The sequence below is a fragment of the Mastigoproctus giganteus genome, chromosome 1, assembly GCF_048544385.1.
Source record: "Mastigoproctus giganteus isolate SK-2022 chromosome 1, ASM4854438v1, whole genome shotgun sequence".
Lineage (NCBI taxonomy): Eukaryota > Metazoa > Arthropoda > Arachnida > Uropygi > Thelyphonidae > Mastigoproctus > Mastigoproctus giganteus.
This window is the reverse complement of record NC_143575.1, coordinates 237,504,805-237,517,393: the sequence shown is the minus strand read 5'-3', so window position 1 is coordinate 237,517,393 and position 12,589 is coordinate 237,504,805. Positions and strand designations below refer to the sequence as shown.

At 40.1% G+C, this 12,589-nt stretch overlaps 1 protein-coding gene across 1 annotated transcript in view; it reads left to right on the top strand.

Annotated features, from left to right (window-relative positions):
* The window catches only part of LOC150091667 (dual specificity protein phosphatase CDC14C-like), a 481,702-nt gene that overhangs the window by 122,990 nt on the left and 346,123 nt on the right, over nt 1–12,589 (top strand). The window lies entirely within an intron of this gene.

Genomic DNA, 12,589 nt, shown 5'->3' with positions numbered 1-12,589 from the left:
CACTACAATGCTCATTTAATTAAAAAAAAAAAAAAAAAAACTTTGCTTTATTGTAATTGTTTTAGGGAACAATATTTTTCTTTATTGCTTTATTGTAATTATTTCTGGCAACAATATTGGTACAGCACGTTTTCTGGATGTATATTTTATCTTCTAATGAAATTTCCAGAAAATCTTTCTGTTGATAGCTGTGTTATAAACTAATTCGTTATTGTGCAGGTAGTGAAGAACATTTTCTGCTTCTAACATGTACTAGTCAATAATCCCTCTGGAAATATTGGCAAGTGAGCTGCATTATAAATTTCAAACATCACTGTCTAGCTTGTCCTTGAATGCAAATGACTACCGTTACTTTTCACTGACTGGATGTTTTCGCCTTGTATAGATGTCTTATTGTGGAAAGTTCCTTGTGGTAAAATCAATCAGTAGTAGTCCTTTATTGTACCTAAAATAATTCATTATGGTTTGGGAATGGAAAAGGTTTTAAAGTGATTCATCTAAGAACAGCGTAGTAGTAGTAGTACTATTAGTAATAATACAGGCATGTGATGCAAGAAAGCAGGCATATAAACTAATGTAGCATCAGCCAAAAAAAAAAAAAAATTCCTCTAAATCAGGCCTGGGCAAGCTTTTTGGGTGAAGGGCCACATTAGGAATTCGAAAAGAAGGCGGCCACACGTAAAATACTATTTTTAGATATATATTATTTGTTATCATGAAGAAGAAATATAACATAAAAAAATTATTCTCTAACAACCAAGAATTTAATGAGATGAATGGAACTGTTTTACATCTTTTAACATTTTTTTAATTTTGGGTGTTAATTTTGTAGTTGAAATTCTTAAAACTGCTTGTAAATGTTCATCGGCGATGCTTGATCGTAAAGAATTTTTATTTAGATTCATGATGGAAAATGTTTGTTCACATATGTAGGTTGATCCAAAAATAACCAACATTTTTCGGACAAAATCTTTAAGTTCGTCGAATTTGTCCGAATTAAGAGTATTGTAAAATTTCCTCACGATGGTGCAATTCCCTTAAATCGGTATCACACTGCAGATCTATAATCTGAAGTTGTAGTTCACTCGGTGCACTATCAATTTCTATTGAAAAATGCATGGGATACATACAAATTAATGGGTGACATGGAAGCCTATGATAGAAATAAGTTGGTCTGTAACCAAGTCACAAAGGAGATTAGGCAGGCAAAGGCAGATTATGAGAAATCCTTGGCAAAGGATGCAAAGAAAAACAGAAAAGAGTTCTTTACCTATTTAAACTCAAGAGGAAAGGGATGAATCAGATTGGTCCACTGGATGTTGATGGTTCAACGGTTGAGGATCCAGCTCAGGTGGCTAACAATCTAAACGAGTATTTTGCATCTACATTCACACAAGAGGAGTTATTCAGGAAGGGGAATGTCGTAGGTGAAGTAAACATTGGCAGTGAGCTAGATTATTTTCTAATAACTGAGAGGAAAGTGGAGGAGAAATTGTTGAGGATAAACATAAAAAAGGCACTCGGGGTGGATGGTGTGTGTGGGGGGGATTTTTTATTTTATTTTTTTAAACAGGGGGGTCCTCACTTCCCTTCCAAGGCCCACAAGCTATCTGCTGCGCGGTTAATCGGCACCCTTTTTCACTCACTCCTTTGTCATTAAGGTTTTTTTGTATCAGAAGATCCAAGTTGGAGGAAATACTAATTTTCTCTTATTTGTGTTATTATCTCCCCGTGCTAGAATAGTTCCCGTGACTTACAGTTAATGCTTGGTGTCAATATCACACATAAAGCTCATGATAAAACAAACTAGATTTATTTACCATTTGTACAAGGATAATTTACACAATCGTCATTATTCATAATATCAAAACTTTACAACACAGTAATTATCATATACATGAAAAGGTGTCTTCCCTTAATTACTCTTCTTAAACGATCCATAAACTTCCACTATGTTTCAATAAAAATCTAAAATTTCTATCCTATACTCTTTTATATGATCAAATATATATATATATATCCCCTTTCAACATATTATACTTGCGTGTACACCAATGCTAGGAGTTTAGTAAATAAATTTGATGAATTTGAGGTATTGATCAAAACATCAAAGGCAGATATTGTTGGGATATCAGAGACGTGGTGTCACACAGATATAAGGGATGCAGAACTGCAATTTGGGGAGTACAACGTCTACAGAAAGGATAGACAGGATAGGAAGGGGGGAGGGGTTATGCTATTAGTTAAGAAACACATAAAAACCAAGGAAGTGAAGCCAGTCAACATCGCTGGACAGTGCAGTGTTGAGTCAGTTTGGTGTGACATAAGCATTGGGAGATCAAAATTGAGAGTAGGAGTGTGCTATAGGCCTAATGACTCTGATGAGTATAATAAGGAACTGTACAGGGAAATAGAGTGGGCCAGTAAATCAGAGAGTCTTATAATGGGAGATTTTAATTTCCCAGATATTGACTGGAATTTGGGGGCTGGTTACTCACACACTAGCAGGGTTTTTGTGGATTTATTGGATGATTGTTTTCTACATCAGCATGTTCGGGAGGCAACTAGAGGGAGTAATACTCTTGATTTGATTATCAGCAGTGATTCTTCATGCATTAAGAATCTGCAGATAAATGAACCACTAGGTGGCAGTGATCACAGTGTGCTGAAGTGGGATTTACTCAAAGAGGTAACTACCATTAGGGGTAAAGGGAAGGGTTATTGCTTCCGTAAAGGCGACTACGATGGACTGAGACAGTATTTAAATTCTATACAGTGGGACCAACTGATGATGTTACCAACAGCAAATTCAAAATGGGAAGCATTCAAAGAACTTATCTTGGAAGCTACTAGGCTTTACATACCAACTAAGAAATATTGTTCAAGGTTTAGGCCAAAATGGATGTCAGATGAACTAATGAGGCATATGGCAGAGAAGAAAAATGCATGGGATACTTACAAATTAACACATGACACAGAAGCCTATGATAGATACAAGTTGATATGCAACCAAGTTACAAAGGAGGTTAGGCAGGCGAAGGCAGATTACGAGAAATCCTTGGCAAGGGATGCAAAGAAAAACAGCAAAGAGTTCTTTACTTATGTAAACTCTAGAAGGAAGGGGATGAATCAGATTGGTCCACTTGATATTGATGGGTCAACTGTTGATGATCCTGCTCAGATAGCTAACAAACTAAATGAATATTTTGCATCGACATTCACACATGAGGAGTTATTCAGCAAGGGGAATGCCAGAGGTGTATTCAACTCTAGCAGTAAGCTACAGAATCTTGAAATAACTGGGAGTAAAGTGGAGGAGAAACTGTTGAAGATAAACACAAGAAAGGCACCCGGGGTGGATGGGATCTATCCAGTTATATTAAAGGAGGCAGCAAAGGAAGTAAGCAAACCTTTAGCCATAATTATGAGAGCTTCCTTGGACTCAGGGGAGGTACCCATAGACTGGAAATGTGCAAATGTGACCCCAATTCACAAAGGAGGATCAAAGGCTGACACAAGTAATTATAGACCTGTGAGCTTAACTTCTGTTCCAGGAAAATTAATGGAGGCACTGGTTAAAGAAGCATTGCAGGATCATTTAGACAAGACTTCAGTTATAGCTCAGACACAGCATGGTTTTGTTAAGGGGAAGTCTTGCCTGACCAACTTGATTGGATACTATGATGCAGTCACAAAAGAACTGGATGCAGGGAATAACTTTGATATTATATACTTGGATCTTAGAAAGGCTTTTGATACTGTTGCACATGGAAGACTGCTACACAAATTGGAGCAGTGTGACATTGGAGGCAAATTGCTGCTATGGATAAAGGGGTGGTTGAGGGGGAGAAGACAGAGAGTGGTAATCAATGGACACTGCTCATCGTGGACTAATGTTATTAGTGGAGTCCCACAGGGCTCAGTGTTGGGTCCATTATTGTTTTCTGTATTTATAAATGATATTGATGATGGTATATCAAGCTTAATGTCCAAGTTTGCAGATGATACAAAGGTTGGCAGGGTTGTCAAGGACACTACTGACACTATGCTGCTGCAACAGGATCTGGAAAGGTTGAGCAGATGGGCTGAGAGGTGGCAAATGAAGTTTAACATTGACAAATGTAAAGTACTACACATGGGAAACAGCAACCCCAGAGCAACGTATCAACTCTGTGGTACTACACTGACAGTGGTAGAGAATGAAAGGGACTTGGGGGTGATTGTGCAGGCAGATATGAAGTTCTCTGAGCAGTGCAGACGGGCTGCAAGAGTAGCTCATGGAGTATTGTCAATGATATACAGGAATTTTTCCAGCAGGGATAAGGAGGTGATTATTCCATTGTATAAGGCAATGGTCAGGCCGCACCTAGAGTACTGTATACAGGTCTGGAGGCCTCATTTCAAGAAGGATGTAGAGCTGCTGGAACGAGTACAGAGAAGGGCAACAAGATTAGTGAATGGAACAAAGGGGTGCTCTTACGAAGAAAGGCTTAAGTTTTGCAAATTACAGTGTCTGGAGACTAGGCACCAGCGAGGTGATCTGATAGAGGTGTATAAAGCCTTGAATGGTTTAAGCATGCTCAATGCTGATGGGATTCTTCCTCTAGCTCAGAAAAATCACCTGAGAGGGCATAAATTCAAATTGAGGAAAGACAGATGTAGGATAGACGTGCGGAAATTTTCCTTTAGCCAGCGGGTGGTTGGTTGGTGGAACAGACTGCCATCCCTTGTGGTGGAGGTTGATAGCCTAAATAAGTTTAAGGCTCAGCTGGACAGGTATTTTGAACGAACAGAGGGGTGAAGTGGAAGTGGGTTTTTTTTTTTTTTTTTTTTTTTGGCTGATGCTGCATAAGCTTGCTTTCTTGCATCAAATGCCTCTACTAATGCTAATGCTAATATTATGAATAACACCAATAATTTGTTTCATTCTTTCTTACATACTTTAAGGAGGAAATTTCTATCGAATACAATTAACTCCATTAATAGCAATTAGACAATTCCAGAAACCCACTGTTTTACTTTTAACACATTTCTTTAAAATTTCTCATCAATACCTCTAGTCACAGATGAGTAACATTCACTCACTCTCTCTCTATTTCTATTATATCTTATTCCTATCTTTACAAATTAGTATTCTACACGTTACAATACTTCTAAAACTGTCCTGTCCAATTTTCTCCCATGGATTTCTTTACAACCCCGTCCTCGTTAGTAACATTCACTAAGCTGACTTACTTGGTATCATTTTCTCTACCACCTGGGTAAGTTTCTGATCCTTCAGGCCTTTCTGCGATTTCTTCCCTGATCAGCTGGGCTTACGGCTCTTTTCTGTCTCCACGTTGACTTTCCCACACTCAGGACTTCCTCCAGGTCATTCTGCCTTTCGCTATTATCTGCACCCACTAAACTATCATGATCTAACTTTCCGTACGCGTTTCCCTGCACTCCAAAAATATCTTTCCGCCACTCTTTCGCACCTCCGGGATTCTCCTCCGGATCTTTCCCTTCCAGGCTTCGGGACTCTGACTCTCGGGCTCTGTCCCGTCTTCTTCCTGCATTCGAGTTTTGTTTCCAACTCTCCCTTATTTTTCGTCCAATCATATTTTTCTCTCTCTCTTCATCTTTAATTTCATTCGCTTATTTTTTTTTCTCGTCGCCTGGACCGCGTCTAGTAGGTCCAGCTCTCTTCTTTGTGTTGACAACATCCGGGCTCTAACCAATCTCAAAAACTATCTTTGGGATGCCCGCAGCCACTTACCTCTTCCTTCACGCTTCCTTCCAAGACACCGTCAGTGAAATTTGTGAGAGAGCCTCCCGTGTCGGCCCGTTTGTACTTTGTTTACTGCTCGAACACGGTGAGCTCTCTGATCTGGGTCTTCCTTTTGGATGGAGATGGAACCACTTTAGGGGTGTGGGCATTCTTTTGTCCCCCGTTACCGTCAGCAGCCACAGCCCTATTTTTTCTGTAGGCACGAACTGCGTCAAACTGGCCTACCCATTGTATCACAGTCTGGTCAGCGTCCCTCCTGCTGCTACGCTAATCTCTCACTTTCGAAGAGTAAACAGACCAGCAATTCTGCTGAGTGCTTGACTGTTTTTAACTTAGTTATTTATTAAAATTTGATAATTTATAATTTCCTAAAAATAAGTGTAAGAATAGATCTTACATTCCTTAACACTCCGTCAAAAAAAAAAAACTTCTCCTTTTTTTTTTTTTTTTTTCTATACCGACCAATCCTCCTCACTAATTTGTTAATCTTTGCCCTACCTATTATTTATATATATATATACATACATATCCCTCTACTTTGTTTATGAGTAGCACTCTATGCAATTTACACAACTATCCTACTTTACATTTAACACTTACTAACTCTTTTCCCATCCTATGCGCTTCAGAATCCTTCTAGTCGCCTCTCACGCAGAAATCCCCCTTGTGGAGTCCCTTATAGTCCACTCTCCTCCTCCTCCGCAACTTCTCATTCTGGCAGATGTCTGATTCTCTGCTGTTCTCGTTTCCTGTGGGATGTGGTTGATCCGCCTGCTTCCTCCTCTTTTTTAGATCTCCTGGTGCCAGGTCTTTCACGAACTCCCCGTCTCTGAGATGATATTGCCTCAGGTGGTTTTCGTGTTCGACTCTCTCAGTATACGGATGCCGGGTTAACCTTATTCTGTAGTTTACAGGGGATAATTTTTTTGTTATCCTGAAGGGTCCCTTGGATGGATTATTCCACTTTTTTCTTCCTTTCCCGTGGTTCTTCAGCAATACCCAGTCTCCCACCTCTAGCATCTTATGCTTTCTGCTCATATTCAGACGCTCTCTATTCTTTTGACTCGCCTCTAAACTCGCTCTCCTCGCATCCGACCTTGCCTTCTCTAATTTCTCTATGATTTCTTCTTTAAATTCTGTTACATCCGGGAACTCACCTCTTTCGCTCACTATGTTTAAGTCTGTCGGGAACTTAGGGTCAAATCCCATCAATAAATAGGCAGGAGTGTCCTTGACACTCTTGTGTACGCATGTCCGTATCGAGTACAGGGCGTAGGGCAATTGCTCGTCCCAATCTCTTGCCGAGGTTTCCGAAATATGGGAGAGCACTCCCTTTAATGTCCTATTAAAGTGCTCACACAGGCCGTTTGCCTCGGGCCGGTAGGGTACGATATTAAGCTTCTTTATCTCCAACATCTCACATAACTGCCCTATCAGCTCGGACTGAAAATTCGCCCCATTATCTGTTAACAAGTACTTACTGCAGCCATATCTGCATACTATTCCCTTCAAATATGCCTCGGCTATGGCCTGTGCAGTTTGGTCCTTTAGAGGGAAAGCCTCTGGGTACCTGGTAAACATGTCTACTACAGACAGAATATACCTGTTACCCCTGTGTATGACTGGTAAAGGGCCTATGATATCTAAAGCTATGGCTTCGTACGGTCTCCTTGGGTCTAAGTGCTGCTGCATTGGGGCTCTTCCTATGTGCGTGGCCCTGATCTGACATTCGCGGCAAGTCTTACAGAACCTTTCTATCTCTTTGTCCATTCCCTTCCAAGAGTATCTCTCCTTGATCCTTCGCAATGTCTTTTTGAATCCCATATGTCCAGCTATCTTGCTAGAGTGGAATGCCTTTAAAATCTCAGGGCGCATTTTTTCAGGTAGAACTATCCTATTTTTTATTGTGCCTCTCCTCTTATCCTTGCTCTCCCACACCAGAATACCCCTATCGTCTAGGGCATGTCCTCTTCCCATGGATGGGCTGGCTCTGTTTGCCTGCTTTAGGTTCTTCATGATGTCACCACATCTGGGGTCCATTTCTTGTGCTCTTCTTAAATCCCTTTCCTCCATCGTTAGCTCAGTTTCCATGGTGGTTGCTACACAAGCCTCTAAAGTTTCCATTTGTTTCGCTTTATTTTTCTCTACCTCATCCGTTTCATATTGTGCCCTACTGAAGTAATCTGCTACCGTGTTTTTGTTTCCTGGTAAGTAGCGTACTTCTATGTCAAATTCTTGTACCTGCAGACTCCATCTAATTAGCCTACTGTTTCTATCTTTTATGTTCCTTAGAATTTGCAGCGGTTGGTGGTCCGATAAAACTACGGTCTTCCGGCCATAGACTAGGTACGTAAACTGCTCGAAAGCAAAAACAATAGCCAATGCCTCCCGTTCTATTGTTGAGTAATTCTTTTCATGTATGTTCAGAGGTCTGCTGCAGTACCCTATGGTTCCTCTCTCTATTTCATTCCCCTGCTCTAAGACCGCGGCAATCGTCTCTCCTGATGCATCACACGTTAAAAAGAAGGGTTCCCCCCATCTGGGTGTCTCAGTAGGGGTTTGCTCATCATCACCTGCTTCAGGGAGATAAAGGCATCTTCCGCCTCTCCCGTCCACTTGAACTTCTTACCCTTCTTAGTCAATTCTATTAAAGGTTTCATCAGTTGAGCCCTATCCTTGATGAATCTCTTGTAATAATTTACCATTCCGAGTAACCTGCGCACTTCCTTCACGCTCGCTGGGGGCTTTAGTTTTCTAATGGCTTCAGTATTTTTTGTATTAGGCGTTATTCCCTTTTCTGATATTATGTGGCCTAGATACTCTACTTCGGGTATCAGAAACTCGCATTTAGTGCTCTTTAATTTCAAGCTGGCCTCCTCTAACCTCTGGAAAATATCTTCCAGCAACTCTAAATGTTCATCTAATGTCTGAGTATAGACTAAGATATCATCTAGGAAGCACAGCACTCCTTTTTCCAGTAAGTCTGCAAGGATGGTGTTCATTAAACACTGGAATGAGGCTGCAGAGTTCCTAGCTCCCTGAGGCATCCTCCTCATGGTATATTTGCCAAAGGGCGTAGAGAAAGCGAAATACTTTCTATCTTCTGCCCTTAAAGGTATTTGAAAGTATCCCGAATGTAGATATAACTTAGATAAGTACTTTGCACCCTTCAGGCTGCAGAGTAACTCAGTTATGTTAGGCAAAGGGAAGTCTATCGGGTGTGTGACAGCGTTTATTCTGCGTAAATCGAGCACGATTCTGTAGGCTCTATCTCCCTTCTTCACCATGAGTAGCGGGCTGTTCCATTTTGACACACTTTTCTCGATAATACCTGCCCTTTCCATCTCCTTGATCTCTTCCTTAAGTGCTGGCAATTGTGACTGAGGAATCCTGTATTGCGGGGTGTAGATGGGGACTTCTTGGCTAACGTGCACCTCATGTTCCACTAAATTGGTACATAGTAAGTCCGTCATCTTATGGGCAAATACCTGCGTATACTGACCTATCAATTTTCTTAACCGGGGCTCTTCTACCATCTCCATAGTGTTTACTCCACATTCCTCTTCCCAATCTTTTATATTGCTACCTTCATGCTCCTGTGGACCTGTGTCTGTTTTATTACTAGCTAAGATATCCCTGTCAAAACTAAGGCTGCCTTTCCTTACATCGATTATTACTCCCATCTTCTTTAGTAAATCAATTCCCAGAATAGCATCGTGCTTGTCACTGTCTATTTTCTTAGACACTAGATAGGTATGGGCTACCCCCTCATTACACCCTTCCAACCTGATCTCGTCGTCGACTGCGTAATCTGTGCGGATTTCTCCAGCACCCACACCTTTTAGAGAAAACTCCCGACAATGCCTTACTTCTCCTCCTTTTGAAGTTTTACAATAACGTGTGAAGTAATGCCACATTAGAATAGATCGGGAAGCTCCAGTGTCTATTAGAAATTTTCCCTTAATCCCCCTTAACTTCCCTCTAATATAGATCAGGCCGCCTATTTGGTCTCTGTCATTTAACGCTTTAAACAGATATCCACCCGTCTTTATCGAACTTACCTTCGATGCAGGTCTCTCACTGCGGGCGCTCTTGAGAGACCTGTTTAGTTTAAATTCTTTCCCGCCATGTTCCTATTATTGTTGGCCCCCTCTCTTCTAGGTCTCCATCGCCCCTCCACTCTTCTCATTACATTGTCACTACCTTCACGTTCGTCATTATGAGTTGTCCCCTGGACCTGAGTTTGCCGACCTGCGTCCTGCTCATAGCGGTGATAGTGGCTGTCTTCCTGATATCCCCTCTGGCTATTCCTAAGTGGACACTGGCTTGCGAGGTGTTCTTTGGCACCGCAAATGAAACACCGTTTCGGCCAGTTCCGTTCATTGCCAAACCCTTCAAAATTGACTAATTCCCTCTCAAGTTTCCGGTTCATTGACCCCGTATTGTCTCTATCGCTTTCGGCCTGTGAATTTACCCTTTTCTTTACTACCGCCGTCAGTTCGGCCAATTGCTTTCCTAGCAATTCGACCTGCTTTTCTAGATTTTTTCTTTCCGGACTATCTTTGTCTGGCTGAAGGCTCTTGTTCTCTGTAGATATTTGGTATACACTCTCCTTTCGTTCTTTCTTAAAATACATCTCTAGTCTCTCCTCATCACGTGCCAGTATAAGGGCGTGTGCCAAAGAAGATGGGCTGCGTCTGAGGAGTTCTTTTCTGTATTTCTCTTTTACCCCGGCGATGAATTGTGCCATCAGTATTTTGTCTAATGCTTGTATCTCCTCTATTTCGCTCTCAGTGGCTAATTTCACTTCTACGAACTTCCTATGGAAATCTTCTACAGTCTCCTTACCTGTTTGTACGCAATTATTCAAACAATTTATGCCTTCCATAAATGTATATTTCTTACGGAACAATTTTATCAAAATTTCCCCGAATTGCCTAAGTGTGTCTACGTCAGTAACCTGTGTAGCTCGCTAATATTTAAGTAGGGCTTCACCTTCTAACTTATATTCTGCCAACGCCACAACCTCTGTGTCCCCTAAGTTTTCATTTTCCTGGACTATTTTAGTTTACGTAAGAATACGTCTACCCTTTCAGTGGGCTCACCCTTAAATGGTTTCAGGTATTTGCTCATTTTAAATTTGTTACCTACACTCGAGTGTACGCCTAATTCAACGGAACTCTCTCTCTCCCGTTCATCTCTCTCGCTAGTTGCCATTTGTGATCTTAGGAGCATTGTTTACAATATATCCCCTCCAAAATATATAATCTTATCGATTATTCCAATTAAACAAAATAATCTACTATGACTAACCAATTAAACAATCAATACTAATCAACTTCAATTTAAACAATCAATACTAATCAGCTTCACTTTAAACAATCAATACTAATCAGCTTCACTTTAAACAATCAATACTCATCAGCTTCACTAAATGATCAATGCTAATTCAATCCCAATTTGTCAATCAACAGTAATCAACCACCATTAAGCAATCGTCAATAATCAACTACAATTTATCCCTCAATACTTATTAACCACAATTAAGCAATCCTCAATATTCAATTAATCACTCAATACTTATTAACATATTAATCACCAATAATCAATTACAATTTTTTTAATCAATAATAATCAACTACCATTATCCATTAATTATAATTCACTTCACTTAAACCTTCAATATTAATCAACCTCAATTAAACAATCAATGTTAATCAACTACAATTTTTCAATCAATAATATTTCACTTCATTCAACCAATCAATGCTAATCATATAATGGATTGTAGTCATAACAAATTGCACCCTCTATAAATAAATTTCGCTTTATTCGGGAATCCTCTTTAAATCCACACTAGCTTACTTAATCATTACTCAAAATTCCACTGTTAAATTTCTGGCTCGCCAACTGATTTTGATGCATAGTTCAGTAACTATTTTCTTTGATTCTCCTTGCCTGGGAGAATTATCACTCTCCAACACTCTAAGGCCAAATTTTCCAGGCTGGATAAGTCACTTTTGGGGGAACTATCTTTGTTATCCGATTTCGGGAAGCTATCACCAACTGTGAGAAAAATTCTGGCTGGCACTCGCCAATTGTGGGGCGGGGTTATTTATTTTATTATTATTATTTATTTTTTCTATTCTTATTATTATTTTAGAGACCTTTTTTTTTTAATCTATCTCTTAGCTATTTCTTTCCCCCTTTTCCTTGAAACCATAAAGGCTGTTGTTGTTATTTTCTTTATTCCTTTAAACAGGGGGGTCCTCACTTCCCTTCAAAGGCCCACAAGCTATCTGCGACAGTTAGCAGATAGCTTGTGGGCCTTGGAAGGGAAGTGAGGACCCCCCTGTTTAAAGGAATAAAGAAAATAACAACAACAGCCTTTATGGTTTCAAGGAAAAGGGGGAAAGAAATAGCTAAGAGATAGATTAAAAAAAAAAGGTCTCTAAAATAATAATAAGAATAGAAAAAATAAATAATAATAATAAAATAAATAATCCCCCCCCACAATGGGATCTATCCAGTTATATTAAAGGAGGCAGCAAAGGAAGTAAGCAAACCCCTAGCCATAATTATGAGAGTTTCTTTGGACTCAGGGGAGGTACCCATGGACTGGAGATGTGCAAATGTAACCCCAATTCACAAAGGAGGATCAAAGGCTGACACAAGTAATTATAGACCTGTTACTTTAACTTCGGTTCCAGGAAAATTAATGGAGGCACTGGTTAAAGAAGCACTGCAGGATCATCTGGACAAGAATTCAGTTATAGCTCAGACACAGCATGGTTTTGTTAAGGGCAGGTCTTGTCTGAC